Source organism: Dermochelys coriacea, chromosome 1 (assembly GCF_009764565.3).
Source record: "Dermochelys coriacea isolate rDerCor1 chromosome 1, rDerCor1.pri.v4, whole genome shotgun sequence".
NCBI classification, from domain to species: Eukaryota; Metazoa; Chordata; order Testudines; family Dermochelyidae; genus Dermochelys; species Dermochelys coriacea.
Window position 1 is genome coordinate 128969385 of NC_050068.2, and position 13910 is coordinate 128983294.

The 13910-nt window shown below is 42.3% G+C and overlaps 1 protein-coding gene across 12 annotated transcripts in view; it reads right to left on the reverse strand.

The window, feature by feature from the left end:
- The window catches only part of NLGN4X (neuroligin 4 X-linked), a 263339-nt gene that overhangs the window by 219794 nt on the left and 29635 nt on the right, over positions 1 to 13910 (reverse strand). For 5 of the 12 annotated variants that reach the window (XM_038381525.2, XM_038381623.2, XM_038381587.2 and 2 more), the window contains exon 2: positions 1046 to 1207. The exons of the other annotated variants lie outside the window; for them this stretch is intronic. The gene's annotated coding sequence lies outside the window, so the exon portion shown is untranslated. The remainder of the gene's footprint in view (positions 1 to 1045; positions 1208 to 13910) is intronic. 12 annotated transcript variants of the gene reach the window in all.

A 13910-nucleotide genomic window follows, 5' to 3' on the forward strand; every position in this document is an offset into this window, starting at 1 on the left:
CCACAGCAATCAGCTGTTTCACAGGTGTTCAGGAGGCTCTGGGCGGGGAGGGGGAAGGAGCAAGGATGCGCTGGGTGGATGAGGTGGAGTGGGGGTGAGCCGGGGGTTGAGCACTCCCCAGGCAATTTGGAAAGTTGGCGCCTGTGAAGCTGTGCATGTGCCGTCCGGAGGGAGTGGTGCGCTCCAGCGGGATAGTGTGGGTTCATCATCTCATTCAGTTTCCACAGGGAAGTGTTTGCAGCCACTGCCGTGCATCTATTGTGTCTCCTCCCTCCTGCCTTCCCCGGTGATATCCCATTGATATCAACATGGTTGCTTTAGAAGAAGCTCAGGGAGTTCATGAGCAGGTCCCCAGACAATCCTCTGATTAGAACTCATTTAAAACTTATACTGTGTAATGTCTTTTGTCTGGTGAAAAAAATTTCCTTGGAACCTAACTCCCACATTTACATTAATTCTTATGGGGGAATTGGATTAGCTTAACATCCTTTCGCTTAAAGTCGCATTTTTCAAGGACATAACAACAACGTTAAGAGAGGAGTTACTGTGTGACCTATTTGTTGGCTGCTGTCAGTGAAAAATATTTTTTAACAGCTACAATAAGGATGGCAGACTTTCACCCTAATTCTGATCCCAGTGAGATCGATGCAAGTTTTACCATTGTTCTTAATGGGACCAAGATTTGGTCCAAAATTGCTATGTGCTGATTCCACATTGAGTAGCTCCTATTCCCAATGAGTTGTCCCATTGACTTCAGTCAAACGACTCATGTAAATAAGTGCTAGTCAGTGCAAGGGCTGAAGAACTGGTCCTCATTTAAATACAAAGATGGGGAATATCTACAAATACTGATGTTAGATACCACTGGATGGATAATAATGTCTGAATATAATGTACTTATGAAAAAAATATTGGTGCAAATCATGACTACTTATTAATAAACAACTTGTGAAGTGTTTTAGTCAAATTGTGGAAGTGTCTATCTGGATATTTATTACATAATTTGAGAGGAAGCCTAACATTACAGTAATTAGTTTATACACACCGTCTGAGGAATCAGGTGCTGAAGATTAAGACAACTTTTATCCAAATTATGATAATATTTCAAATCGCTCCATATGCTAGCATCAGTTTTTTCTGGAGATTTCAATGCTCACGTAGATTCTGACCGCCATTCCAATTCTTTAAGAGTAGTAAGTGATTAAACCTAGGATATAAGACAAAAGGATATAAGGAATGGCTGGACAGTGAAAACCCACTAGGCCCAATATATCTTCCTCCTTTCAATATTTATTTTAACACTGAACTTCCCTGTTTAGTCACTGCATATAATTTAATTCACACTATATGCATTAAGTGTATTTTAAATTCATTCATACTCCTACTTTGATTAGTTTAATATTTTTATTGCTGAGTGAGGTAGTTCTCTTACAATTACCAACCTCACAGTGAACACTTAAATAATGAATGCATTCCCTATAATTCCTCACCATTCCTCATTTGGTCCCATATTTTGGAACTTGTACATGAGACAAATGTGCGAACACCAGGCTGTACTGGCATTAACAAAACCTCTATATCTTTTTGTTGTATTAAATACTCTATTATTATAAATTGAAATCATCCTTACTGATATAATCCCTCTTTGGTAAACACATCCTTCCATGGAAATGATGGTCAATACTGAACAAAATATTCTCAATGAAGTCTAGTGAAACACAGTATCACTTTTTTAAAAATCAAATTCTTTCCTTCTCTTGAATCCTCACAGTATCTTTATTTTAAAACAAAACAACTCAGAAACCATCTTTAGCCATAAAAACAGATGATGATTTAAAAGATTTTCCTTTAATATTTTCTTACCATTTCTTTGATCAGTAGGATGCATAATTATTTAATTTAACACACACGCTCTTATTTTAGTACCTTGGCCTTACTTAATATCTGCCTACATTAAAATAAATATTTCACTGACTGGCCAATTCACTTAAAAGAGTCAAATCCTTCAGTTTCATTTTTTGTATTTTTATTAGATAGGTCTTTGGCATGTGGGCCAACTTTGATATCCCACAATTTATATCAATTTATTGTGGCTGTAATCAACAGACAAGACTAGAAATCTGCAGATAGGTAGACAAAGCTGGCATACAATGCAATGAATAAATAGTAATGTTTCAGATGCAACACAGAGTAAGTAATGTCTAATATTCCTGGGCTAAGGAGCTTCCACCAGATGTAACAATTCAATAGCCATGTAGTTTCCCCTTTCATGAGTTAGTTTTCCATTCCACAATCTATTTTACTCCTGTGCCAATAACTACATATCTCTGTTAATTATATTTGAGTGGAACTTTGAAATAATTCTCATTTTTAAAAAATCCAACATACATTGCATTTCCTTTGCTTCAAAGCCCACTGATACTTTGGATCAGACCTCAAGCAGTTTGTTGTGCAGTCCTTCCACATATAGAACTACTATAGATTTTAATGGTCACTATTTAAAACAAGGAAGTGTAAAGGTAGAGTATGACTGATATTTCAGGTTTTACAGATTACAAATTAGAGGTAGATATGTTAAAAAAAATAGATAAGCATGACCTTCTTTTAAGAGATCACAGGACAAGATCTCTAGACAAATTAGGCTTTTAAGAGTGTCCCCACAGTTAATCCTACAATGTGTCTGTTGTGAATGGAAGGCAAGCAGAGAATAGACAAAGTGTTCAAGGAAGAAATTAGGGGGAAGGTGAATTTGGGGCTCTCAGTGATAGGCTTAAGAGTTCACATTTGAGGTGAACATTTGAACATGTGATAAGAATGGGATATGAACAACCAGCAAAGAAAACATGGGAGGAAGAGGATAGCAAGAAAAAATGTGGAAGACATATGATGAAAAGGCTCCATCAAGAGAAGTTTGGAGAGAAAAGAACTGGAACTCCAAGACCTATGAATCTATGCTATGAACTGGAAGGAGTGATGAAGAATTATGGGTATCTCTGACGCTGTGTAAGCAAGAAAGCAAGAAAGCAAGCAAGAAAGAAAAGGGAGACGTAATACCAAGGAACCACAGGAGCACAGTGGGGGACTGTAAACAGGTGCCAACCCAGGGTGCCCCCCTCATAGACTGGGATAACACTGCAGGTAGCCTGCCTCAGTTTTGTTTTCATTCCTCAAAAATAATTCACATACACCAGAGTCTTTTAAAAAAATATTCCCCTTCTCTTGGGATCTAACTTATTCTATGTCATTCAGATCCCAAAAATGCCCCAGAAGGTCCAGAATAATCAGTTTACTGATCTTCTGTGCACAATGTAGAGCTTATCTGTTTGAGCAGGCCCTGGCAGAGGGCTGAGCCAATGATAGGGAGTAGGCATCTGGTGGAAATGTGGCATTTTTTTAAGCTGTATTGATCACAGCTGATCATGACTGGGGTTCAAGTAATGTGCAACAGGGGAGAGCGGAAGAAGAAGTGCTGCTGTGTTGGCTAATAGTTCCTGTATATCTCCTGTTCTTGTGTTTTTGCAGTGTATGATAATGATATTGCTTAGACAACCTTTGGTGTGGAGTTTAGTATCAACTGCAAACTTTGCCACTGTTTACCCCTTTCTCCAGATCATTTATGAATATGTTGAATAGGATTGGTCCTAGGACTGACCCTTGAGGAACACCACTAGTTACCCCTCTCCACTCTGAAAATTTACAATTTATTCCTACCCTTTGTTCCCTGTCTTTTAACCAGTTCTCAATCCATGAAAGAATCTTTCCTCTTATCCCATGACAACTTAATTTATGTAAGAGCCTTTAGTGAGGGACCTTGTGAAAGGCTTTCTGGAAATTTAAGTACACTATGTCTACTGCACTACACAATGCTCCCCCGAACCATCTATCATGTGCTATCTCATGTAGTTTGTGTCTATTTTAAGGCCTTAAACATCCCTATGACTCCAAAGGGGCTCATCAGATGTCCAAGTTTACATTCACTCAAATCTATTTGAATCCTGTGTAAACTCCTTGAGGCAGGGATTGTTTTTACTATCTCCAGGTACTGCTCCTTGATTATCTTTGGTGCTTAAAAACAAGGAATAAATAATAGTAATTAAAATATTCTCCCCAATTTAACTTTCATAGGATTTCTTTGTGCTCCTCTAATGATCCTTTTACCTTAATTCTGCTTATTTTATAGATCTCCCAATTCTCCCTGCCAGATTGTTTTTAATTTTAAACGATTTTAGATTATACTTTAAACTGTGTACATCCCTGCTTAACCTCTGTTGTCCATTTACAGTACTTGTTTAGACTTAATCTGCATGAGTTTCCACTGCTGTCTTTTCAACAATTTCTTAAATACAATACTTCCTCTTTCTATGTTCTTGGGACATAAGCAATTTGCAGGTTACATCAACAGACATATAAAAGTGGGGCTTATAACAGATGCAAGACTAAGCGAGGAAGTCTTAAATCAGTGTTAGCCTGATAAAAAGTGACTTGTATTCTTCACTGTTCTCACAGCTAATTTTAATGTAGAATTTCAAATCTTAGGGCACTTAGCACTCCTTTTAAGTATGCTTTTCTGAAATCAGAAACATTTATTTCCTCCAGGACGTAAGATTACCCTCATTGTGTATCTCAATGATTTGATGAAGTTATAATCACTAGATCTTTGATGCTCCCCAAATTCAGTTTACTTAGCATACTTGGTTTATTTCCTAGGATTAGATCAACAATAACCTCTGACTTTGAAGGTTCTATGCAAATGCAATGCAAATGTAAATGCAGTGAAGACATACGTTCTATCATTATTATTGCATGGTTATCCTAGTCATTATTTGAGAAATAAACGCCCCCATTACTGAAGTCCTGGCTTTCTGACATGCTGTTCTTGACCCAGTCTATCCAACTGCCCTGGAGGTCTCTAGTAATCCCTAGGTATCTCCAGGAACAAACCAAACACATTTAAGAAAGGATTTTCAAAATTGCTCAGTGATATTCTTAGGGCTTGTCTCCACGTGAAAGTTAACCTGGAACAAAGTAAAGTGGAAATTAAAAACAAATTAACTGTTATTAAACTCCATTCGTTGGAGCTCTTATTCTGAAGTAACTTAACTTCCAAAAGCAAATAAACTAATTTGGAATAAGGAACTCTTATTCAGGATAAAAACATCCATATATTGTGCTAATCAGTAATAGCTATTCCGGAATAACTCTCCATGCAGACAAGCTCCAACTCTGCTTCCATCAGAAACAATGGAAAGCATTCTTATTAACTTCAGTGTCAGCAGTCAGGTCAATGCTGAGTTTTACTGAAAATCCAACATTTAGTATCCTTAAATTTTGCCCAGACTGTTCATTGAGTCAGTTACAAGATTTGTAAAAGTTTCCCTGTCAACTCAGTATCATCCATATTTAACATTAAAACCATCTTAAGTTATTTTGCTGATCTTTTTAATAAAGATATTATTCTTATTATTCTTATCTATTATTATTTAATAAAGATATTATTATAAAAATCCATATTCTGGTATTTTATATCCCTGTTCATTTCTTTAGATCACTCTTGTCATTCCATTACTTTCACACTTTCCCTTGAAATTCTCTAAACTACAAGTCTGCATACTTGTTATATATGTTGTTTATACTCATTCAGAGAATAGTGGTCTAAATCCACAGTTGTGTGTGAGCAGCTTTATGCTGCTCTTCCAACATAAGCAGCATTAAAGTCAGCATAACTGGCCACCAAAAGATGTCCTTGAATTGTTTTAATTGTCTGCCAAAACAGAGTTTCCAGAATTCAGAAGGACACAGAAAGCAAGAGGCAGGCCTCACAGCTGGAGAGGGAGAAGAGACATAACCCATATCAACTGGGAAGGCAACAGAGATATGCAAATGGAGAGAGCTTGTGCCACTTCTCATCAATATTGGAAGGTAATACAATACTCCTCACACAAAGAGCCAGGTATGGTCATCAGCTAACTTGGGAGCAATTATACGGTATCAAGAACAAAGACTAAGGAAAGGTAGTGCCAGACTGATGTTCTTAGAAACCAGACTGATTTGACTGGAAGTCCTCCCACATCAGATATGACAGTCTGTTACTGTATGTTGTTTCTTGTCTGACAGTGCCATTACGTCTATCACTATGAATCTGTTAAGCCTGCCTGGAGAGCTATGACATATGACACCAACCTATTCCATCTCTGTGTGACTCATGTCCCATTTTCAGACAGGAAACAACATGCAGTGCTAACTAAAAGGTGTGCTCATATTCAGGGGAGGAATCCCACTTCTGTGGTCTGGGGTGTGACACCATACATGATCTCTCCATACCCCTTTGCTACAGCAGTTCATGAACTCCTGGAGAAGAGTGCTATTGGCCTCTAGTTGTGAGGCAAATATGCAGCCGAACTAGGGCTGCTTGCTCAGCTGCTGCAATGAGTCAGCTCTTATCCAACAATGAGTCAGTCTTCTGGCATACAGCAGCAGCCTATCACAGAGCGGAACCTGGGTCAGATGACCCCAGACTCAGGTATTTCCACAGCCCCAGTAAAGCTGCAGATCAGTCTGAGCAACAGTGTTATCTGGTCAGGAACCCTCCTGTTGCCTTCCAGTGCACCAGACTCCAGTGACTCCCAGCCTGCCCCTGCCTTGTCGTCGACCTGCTCCAGCCTGGTCTCCATCTCCTGATCCCTCCTACACCCTTGAACTCTGACTACCCAGCTTTGACCTTTGGCACTTATCTGGACTCTGACTTTGGTACCGACTTGGCTTGTCTTTGAACTCTGACCACCTGGCTTTGACCTGTGGCCCACACCTGGTCTCTGGCTATGGTTCTGACCCTGGTTTGTCTGCAGACTCTGATCTTGGTTTTGACCCTGGCCTGTCCCTGGATCTTGATTCCAGGAACACTCTTGGCCCAAGACGAACCTTACACCCAGCTGTGACTCGTGCTACAGCTGCTAGGCCTGATTATCAGAGGCAGTGCCTGACATTAGGAACAAAGAATGTAGGGCACACTTACATGATGGGAGACATTATCTTATGAAGCAGTGACTCTGTAAAAGATTTGGGGGTTGTGGTGGATAATCAGCTGAACATGAGCTCACACTGTGACACTGTGGCCAAAATGACTCATGCAACTGTAAGGGGACTGTTGCCACCTTACTAACATTCAGTGAGGCTGTTTTGGTTGGCTAGCTCCCAGTACTAAAAGGGGAAGGGAAACCAGGACCCTGAGACTGATAGTCCCCAGGAACAAAGTCTCATGGGTGACTTTAATTTTCCTGATATCTGCTGGGAGAGCAATACAGCGGTGCATAGACAATCCAGGAAGTTTTTGGAAAGCGTAGGGGACAATTTCCTGGTGCAAGTGCTAGGGGAGCCAACTAGGGGGAGCGCTTTTCTTGACCTGCTGCTCACAAACCGGGTAGAATTAGTGGGGGAAGCAAAAGTGGATGGGAATCTGGGAGGCAGTGACCATGAGTTGGTTGAGTTCAGGATCCTGACGCAGGGAAGAAAGGTAAGCAGCAGGATACGGACCCTGGACTTCAGGAAAGCAGACTTTGACTCCCTCAGGGAACAGATGGCCAGGATCCCCTGGGGGACTAACATGAAAGGGAAGGGAGTCCAGGAGAGCTGGCTGTATTTCAAGGAATCCCTGTTGAGGTTACAGGGACAAACCATCCCGATGAGTCGAAAGAATAGTAAATATGGCAGGTGACCAGCTTGGCTTAATGGTGAAATCCTAGCGGATCTTAAACATAAAAAAGAAGCTTACAAGAAGTGGAAGGTTGGACATATGACCAGGGAAGAGTATAAAAATATTGCTCGGGCATGTAGGAAAGATATCAGGAGGGCCAAATCGCACCTGGAGCTGCAGCTAGCAAGAGATGTCAAGAGTAACAAGAAGGGTTTCTTCAGGTATGTTGGCAACAAGAAGAAAGCCAAGGAAAGTGTGGGCCCCTTACTGAATGAGGGAGGCAAGCTAGTGACAGAGGATGTGGAAAAAAGCTAATGTACTCAATGCTTTTTTTGCCTCTGTTTTCACTAACAAGGTCAGCTCCCAGACTGCTGTGCTGGGCATCACAAAATGGGGAAGAGATGGCCAGCCCTCCGTAGAGATAGAGGTGGTTAGGGACTATTTAGAAAAGCTGGACGTGCACAAGTCCATGGGGCCGGACGAATTGCATCCGAGAGTGCTGAAGGAATTGGCGGCTGTGATTGCAGAGCCCTTGGCCATTATCTTTGAAAACTCGTGGCGAACGGGGGAAGTCCCGGATGACTGGAAAAAGGCTAATGTAGTGCCCATCTTTAAAAAAGGGAAGAAGGAGGATCCTGGGAACTACAGGCCAGTCAGCCTCACCTCAGTCCCTGGAAAAATCATGGAGCAGGTCCTCAAAGAATCAATCCTGAAGCACTTAGAGGAGAGGAAAGTGATCAGGAACAGTCAGCATGGATTCACCAAGGGAAGGTCATGCCTGACTAATCTAATCGCCTTTTATGATGAGATTACTGGTTCTGTGGATGAAGGGAAAGCAGTGGATGTATTGTTTCTTGACTTTAGCAAAGCTTTTGACACGGTCTCCCACAGCATTCTTGTCAGCAAGTTAAGGAAGTATGGGCCGGATGAATGCACTATAAGGTGGGTAGAAAGCTGGCTAGATTGTCGGGCTCAACGGGTAGTGATCAATGGCTCCATGTCTAGTTGGCAGCCGGTGTCAAGTGGAGTGCCCCAGGGGTCGGTCCTGGGGCCCGTTTTGTTCAATATCTTCGTAAATGATCTGGAGGATGGTGTGGATTGCACTCTCAGCAAATTTGCGGATGATACTAAACTGGGAGGAGTGGTAGATACGCTGGAGGGGAGGGATAGGATACAGAAGGACCTAGACAAATTGGAGGATTGGGCCAAAAGAAATCTAATGAGGTTCAATAAGGATAAGTGCAGGGTCCTGCACTTAGGATGGAAGAATCCAATGCACCGCTACAGACTAGGGACCGAATGGCTCGGCAGCAGTTCTGCGGAAAAGGACCTAGGGGTGACAGTGGACGAGAAGCTGGATATGAGTCAGCAGTGTGCCCTTGTTGCCAAGAAGGCCAATGGCATTTTGGGATGTATAAGTAGGGGCATAACGAGCAGATCGAGGGACGTAATCGTTCCCCTCTATTCGACACTGGTGAGGCCTCATCTGGAGTACTGTGTCCAGTTTTGGGCCCCACACTACAAGAAGGATGTGGATAAATTGGAAAGAGTACAGCGAAGGGCAACAAAAATGATTAGGGGTCTAGAGCACATGACTTATGAGGAGAGGCTGAGGGAGCTGGGATTGTTTAGTCTGCAGAAGAGAAGAATGAGGGGGGATTTGATAGCTGCTTTCAACTACCTGAAAGGGGGTTTCAAAAAGGATGGCTCTAGACTGTTCTCAATGGTAGCTGATGACAGAATGAGGAGTAATGGTCTCAAGTTGCAATGGGGGAGGTTTAGATTGGATATTAGGAAAAACTTTTTCACTAAGAGGGTGGTGAAACACTGGAATGCGTTACCTAGGGAGGTGGTAGAATCTCCTTCCTTAGAGGTTTTTAAGGTCAGGCTTGACAAAGCCCTGGCTAGGATGATTTAACTGGGACTTGGTCCTGCTTTGAGCAGGGGGTTGGACTAGATGACCTTCTGGGGTCCCTTCCAACCCTGATATTCTATGATTCTATGATTCAATGGGGAGAGGCCAATGCTCCTCGTCAGCCTGAATGACAGGGCGGGCAGGCTCATTAGGGAGTCAGGAGGCCAGGGAGGTCCCGTCCTCCGTGTGAGCTGGATTTTCCTGGGTCAGACAGAGTGGGGCCAAGCTAAGGAGAAAGCAGAGGCCCAAGCTAAGCTGGGGAGCATAGATGTGCCAGATCCAGAGGGACCAGAAAAGCAGCCCAAAGAGAGCAGACCCTGTCCTGGGAGCAGAGCTGCAGCCCCAAAGCGAGAGGCACAGCCCAGAGAGAGCAGACTTGCCCTGGGAGCAGAGCTGCAGCAACCAGAGCCAGAAGGGCCAAAAAAGCAGCCCAGGGAGCTGGAGGCAGAGCAGCAGCAGCAGTGCAGAGACAGAGTGGTGGAGCTGGGGCTGGAGCAGTCCGGAGCTGGGTGCGATGAGCAGCTGGGGAGACAGAGGGGGACCCTGGGCAGCAGGCCCAGCACAGGAAGACGCCTCAGTCAAGAGGCTCTGCAGGCCAGGCTTGGATCATAACCCCGACAGGGCGGGGGCGACACTGGGCAGAAGGGTCCTGCCACTTAGAGCCTGAGAGCGTGTGGCCACCACCAGAGCAAGTGTCCAACCCACAGCATCCCTGCAGCACAACCAGGGCCTGAGAAGAAGGCCTGGGACTTACAAGGAACAGACTGTGAACTGCCCGGAGATTCCAGAGACACTGTTTGTGATGTTCCCTGCCACAGAGCAGGTTGCTGTGTTTCCTTTAACCTTTCCCATTTTTCCTTATTCTTTTTAAAATTAATTGTTGATTAAATAACTTGTATTTGCTTTAACTTGTATGTAATGGTCAATGGGTCAGAGAAGTGCCCAGAGAGAGTAACTTGTAGAGGGGACACCCTTGCCCCTGTCTTAGGTAACCACAGCAGGATTGGGAGTCAAGCCCCCCAGGAATGCTTGGCCCAGCCTTGTTGGGGTTACGAGAACTCTGCCAGACAGGAGAGAGGAAGGGGAGTCCTCAAGGGCAGGGAGGCCACTGGGTAAAGGAAGTATGAGCGAGGGATCCTTTCGCTAGCCGACTTCACCGGAGTAGTGCAGAAACCAGGAAAGTTCCCCACAATAGCGGGACTATTCCCCGGCTTACACAATCATTAGATGAACAAATAGGGAAGTCTTGTGTAGCAGCTGAGAGGTTATTTTACCTCTGTATTTGGCACCGGTCTGACTACTGCTGGAATCCTGTGCCCCATTATGGTGTCCACAATTTAAGAAGGATTTTGATAAACTGAAGAGAGTTCAGAGAAGAGCCATGACAATGACTAAAGGATTAGAAAAAATACTTTATAGTGATAGAATCAACAAATTCCATCTACTCAGTTTAATAATGAGAATGTTTAAGGGTGACTTGTTTTCAGCCTATAAGTTCCTACAGGGGAATATATATTTAATAATGGGCTCTTCAATATAGTAGAGAAAGATATAACATGATCAAATAGCTGGAATTTGAATCTAGAAAAATTCAGACTGAAAATAAGGTGTACATTTTTAACAGTGGGAGTAATTAACCATTGGAACAACTTACCAAGGATTGTGATGGATTCTCCATTACTGACAAGTTTTAAATAAAGGTGGGATGTTTTTTCTAAAATAAATGTTCTAAGAATTATTTTGGGGGAGTTCTATTGCCTGTGTGATACAGGAGGTCAGACTAGAGCATCACAGTGGTCCCTTCCAGCCTTGGAATCTCTTATGAATTTTTACTATGCCTGAGTAATTAGTAGCATGAGGGCACTGAAAACTACATCCTTATAGAGTGGATGAACTGGTGGGAAAGAGAGTGTAACACACTAAATAAATTCAGAAATCCATTGATACACTTGCCTTCTTGTCCACTTGATCATAGATCCTTGACTTGGCTCAACTGGGTACTCTCTGGATTGTCCACAGTTACCACAAACTTGGCACCTGATTGGCCTTGTTTCCTCCTCCCCGCAGTATAACTGGGGGGCAATGTTGCAGATAGTAACTCATGTGTTGGAATGATCCCCAACTTGACATCTGGAAGCAGTTTACAATGCCTAGCCTCTCTTTATACAGAGGCTATCCTCTGGATTCAGAATCTGGACATTGAGTTACAACATCTGCATATGAGTAGAGATGTCTCCTTCTTTAGTTAAATAGGCATATATATACACACACACACATACACCAGCCAACATCATTGGTTTCAATGGGGAAACCATTTACCACATGGATTTTTGTTCTGACAGCTCATAGTTATTTCAGCCAAACACTAGTCCCATTTCAGATACTTGTGCTAGTATGTTTCTCTTCAGCATGAATTCTTGACTCCAATTGTTTGCTGTATCATTGGGTAGGCATTCCAGCTAAGCAAAATGCTAGCAGTCTTTCATGGAGGTTAGATATTGCAATATAGTTAGATTAACTAGACTAAATCCTTAGACCATCAGTGGGTGAGAGCTTCCAAGGTGACACACCACCCCTCCAAGTTTGCTGAGTTGGCTTTAGAGCTAGAGCATACCAACAGAGTAGCACAAAATGGCCGCAATGCAGAGGATCTCTCTCTTAGTCTCAGTTATATCATCAGACAACACCAATCCAGAACTAAACAAATCCTCTGCCTCATTTCATAGTCTTAGAAGTAAATTATTTTTGTTCTTTCTTCATCCATCAACAAAAATTCCATTTATGTTATCTCTCTAAATGAAGGAGGGTAACTTCTCTTTTCTGAACTCCTAACAAGCCTATATGTAACCTGATCTTAGATGGTCAAGAACTGAAATGAACTTCCTATTGAACTTTGCTATTCTAACATTGACATCAAAGTGACTACTCATGGAGTAAGGTACTGGGCAACGTGTAGTCTGCTCCTAAAATACCAAGTCAAACACTTAATTTGAAAATTATTGGTATTACTGTATTTTCCTTTCTGTGGTACCATGTAAATAATGTAGTTATAAAATATAACATACTTGGTAAATGACAATATGTATATGTATATGTTGTACAAAGGTGCTTATAACATAATCTGGACCTAGCAGGGATTACTGTGTATGAAAAACAGTTGCCATATTTATCATACAAGTAGAGTATCAATTGAAGTGCACATTCCATGCAAATAAACTGTCAAAATGTATACTGTAAATGAAAAAAGAAAAGGAGTACTTGTGGCACCTTAGAGACTAACAAATTTTATTTGAGCATAAGCTTTTGTGAGCTACAGCTCACTTCATTGGATACATTCAGTGGAAAATACAGTGAGGAGATTTATATACATAAAGAACATGAAACAATGGGTGTTACCATACACACTGTAATCAGAGTGATCACTTAAGGTGAGCTATTACCTGCAGGAGAGTGGGGGGGGGGGAACCCTTTGTAGTGATAATCAAGGTGGGCCATTTCCAGAAGTTGACAAGAACATCTGATGAACAGTGGGGGGGGGGGAATAAACATGGGGAAATAGTTTACAATACCCACCTGCTGAAGTGAAGAAACAGATTGATAGAGCCAGAAGAGTACCCAGAAGTCACCTGCTACAGGACAGGCCCAACAAAGAAAATAACAGAACGCCACTAGCCATCACCTTCAGCCCCCAACTAAAACCTCTCCAACGCATCATCAAGGATCTACAACCTATCCTGAAGGACGACCTATCACTCTCACAGATCTTGGGAGACAGGCCAGTCCTTGCTTACAGACAGCCCCCCAACCTGAAGCAAATACTCACCAGCAACCACACATCACACAACAGAACCACTAACCCAGGAATCTATCCATGCAACAAAGCCTGTTGCCAACTGTGTCCACATATCTATTCAGGGGATGCCATCATAGGGCCTAATCACATCAGCCACACCATCAGAGGCTCGTTCATCTGCACGTCTACCAATGTGATATATGCCATCATGTGCTAGCAATGCCCCTCTGCCACCTACATTGGTCAAACTGGATAGTCTCTATGTAAAAGAATAAATGGACACAAATCAGACGTCAAGAATTATAACATTCAAAAACCAGTCGGAAAACACTTCAATCTCTCCAGTCACTAGATTACAGACCTGAGGCTGGCTATCCTTCAACAAAAAAACTTCAAAAACAGACTCCAACAAGAGACTGCTGAATTGGAATTAATTTGCAAACTGGATACAATTAATTTAGGCTTGAATAGAGACTGCGAGTGGATCAGTCATTACACAAAGTAAAACTATT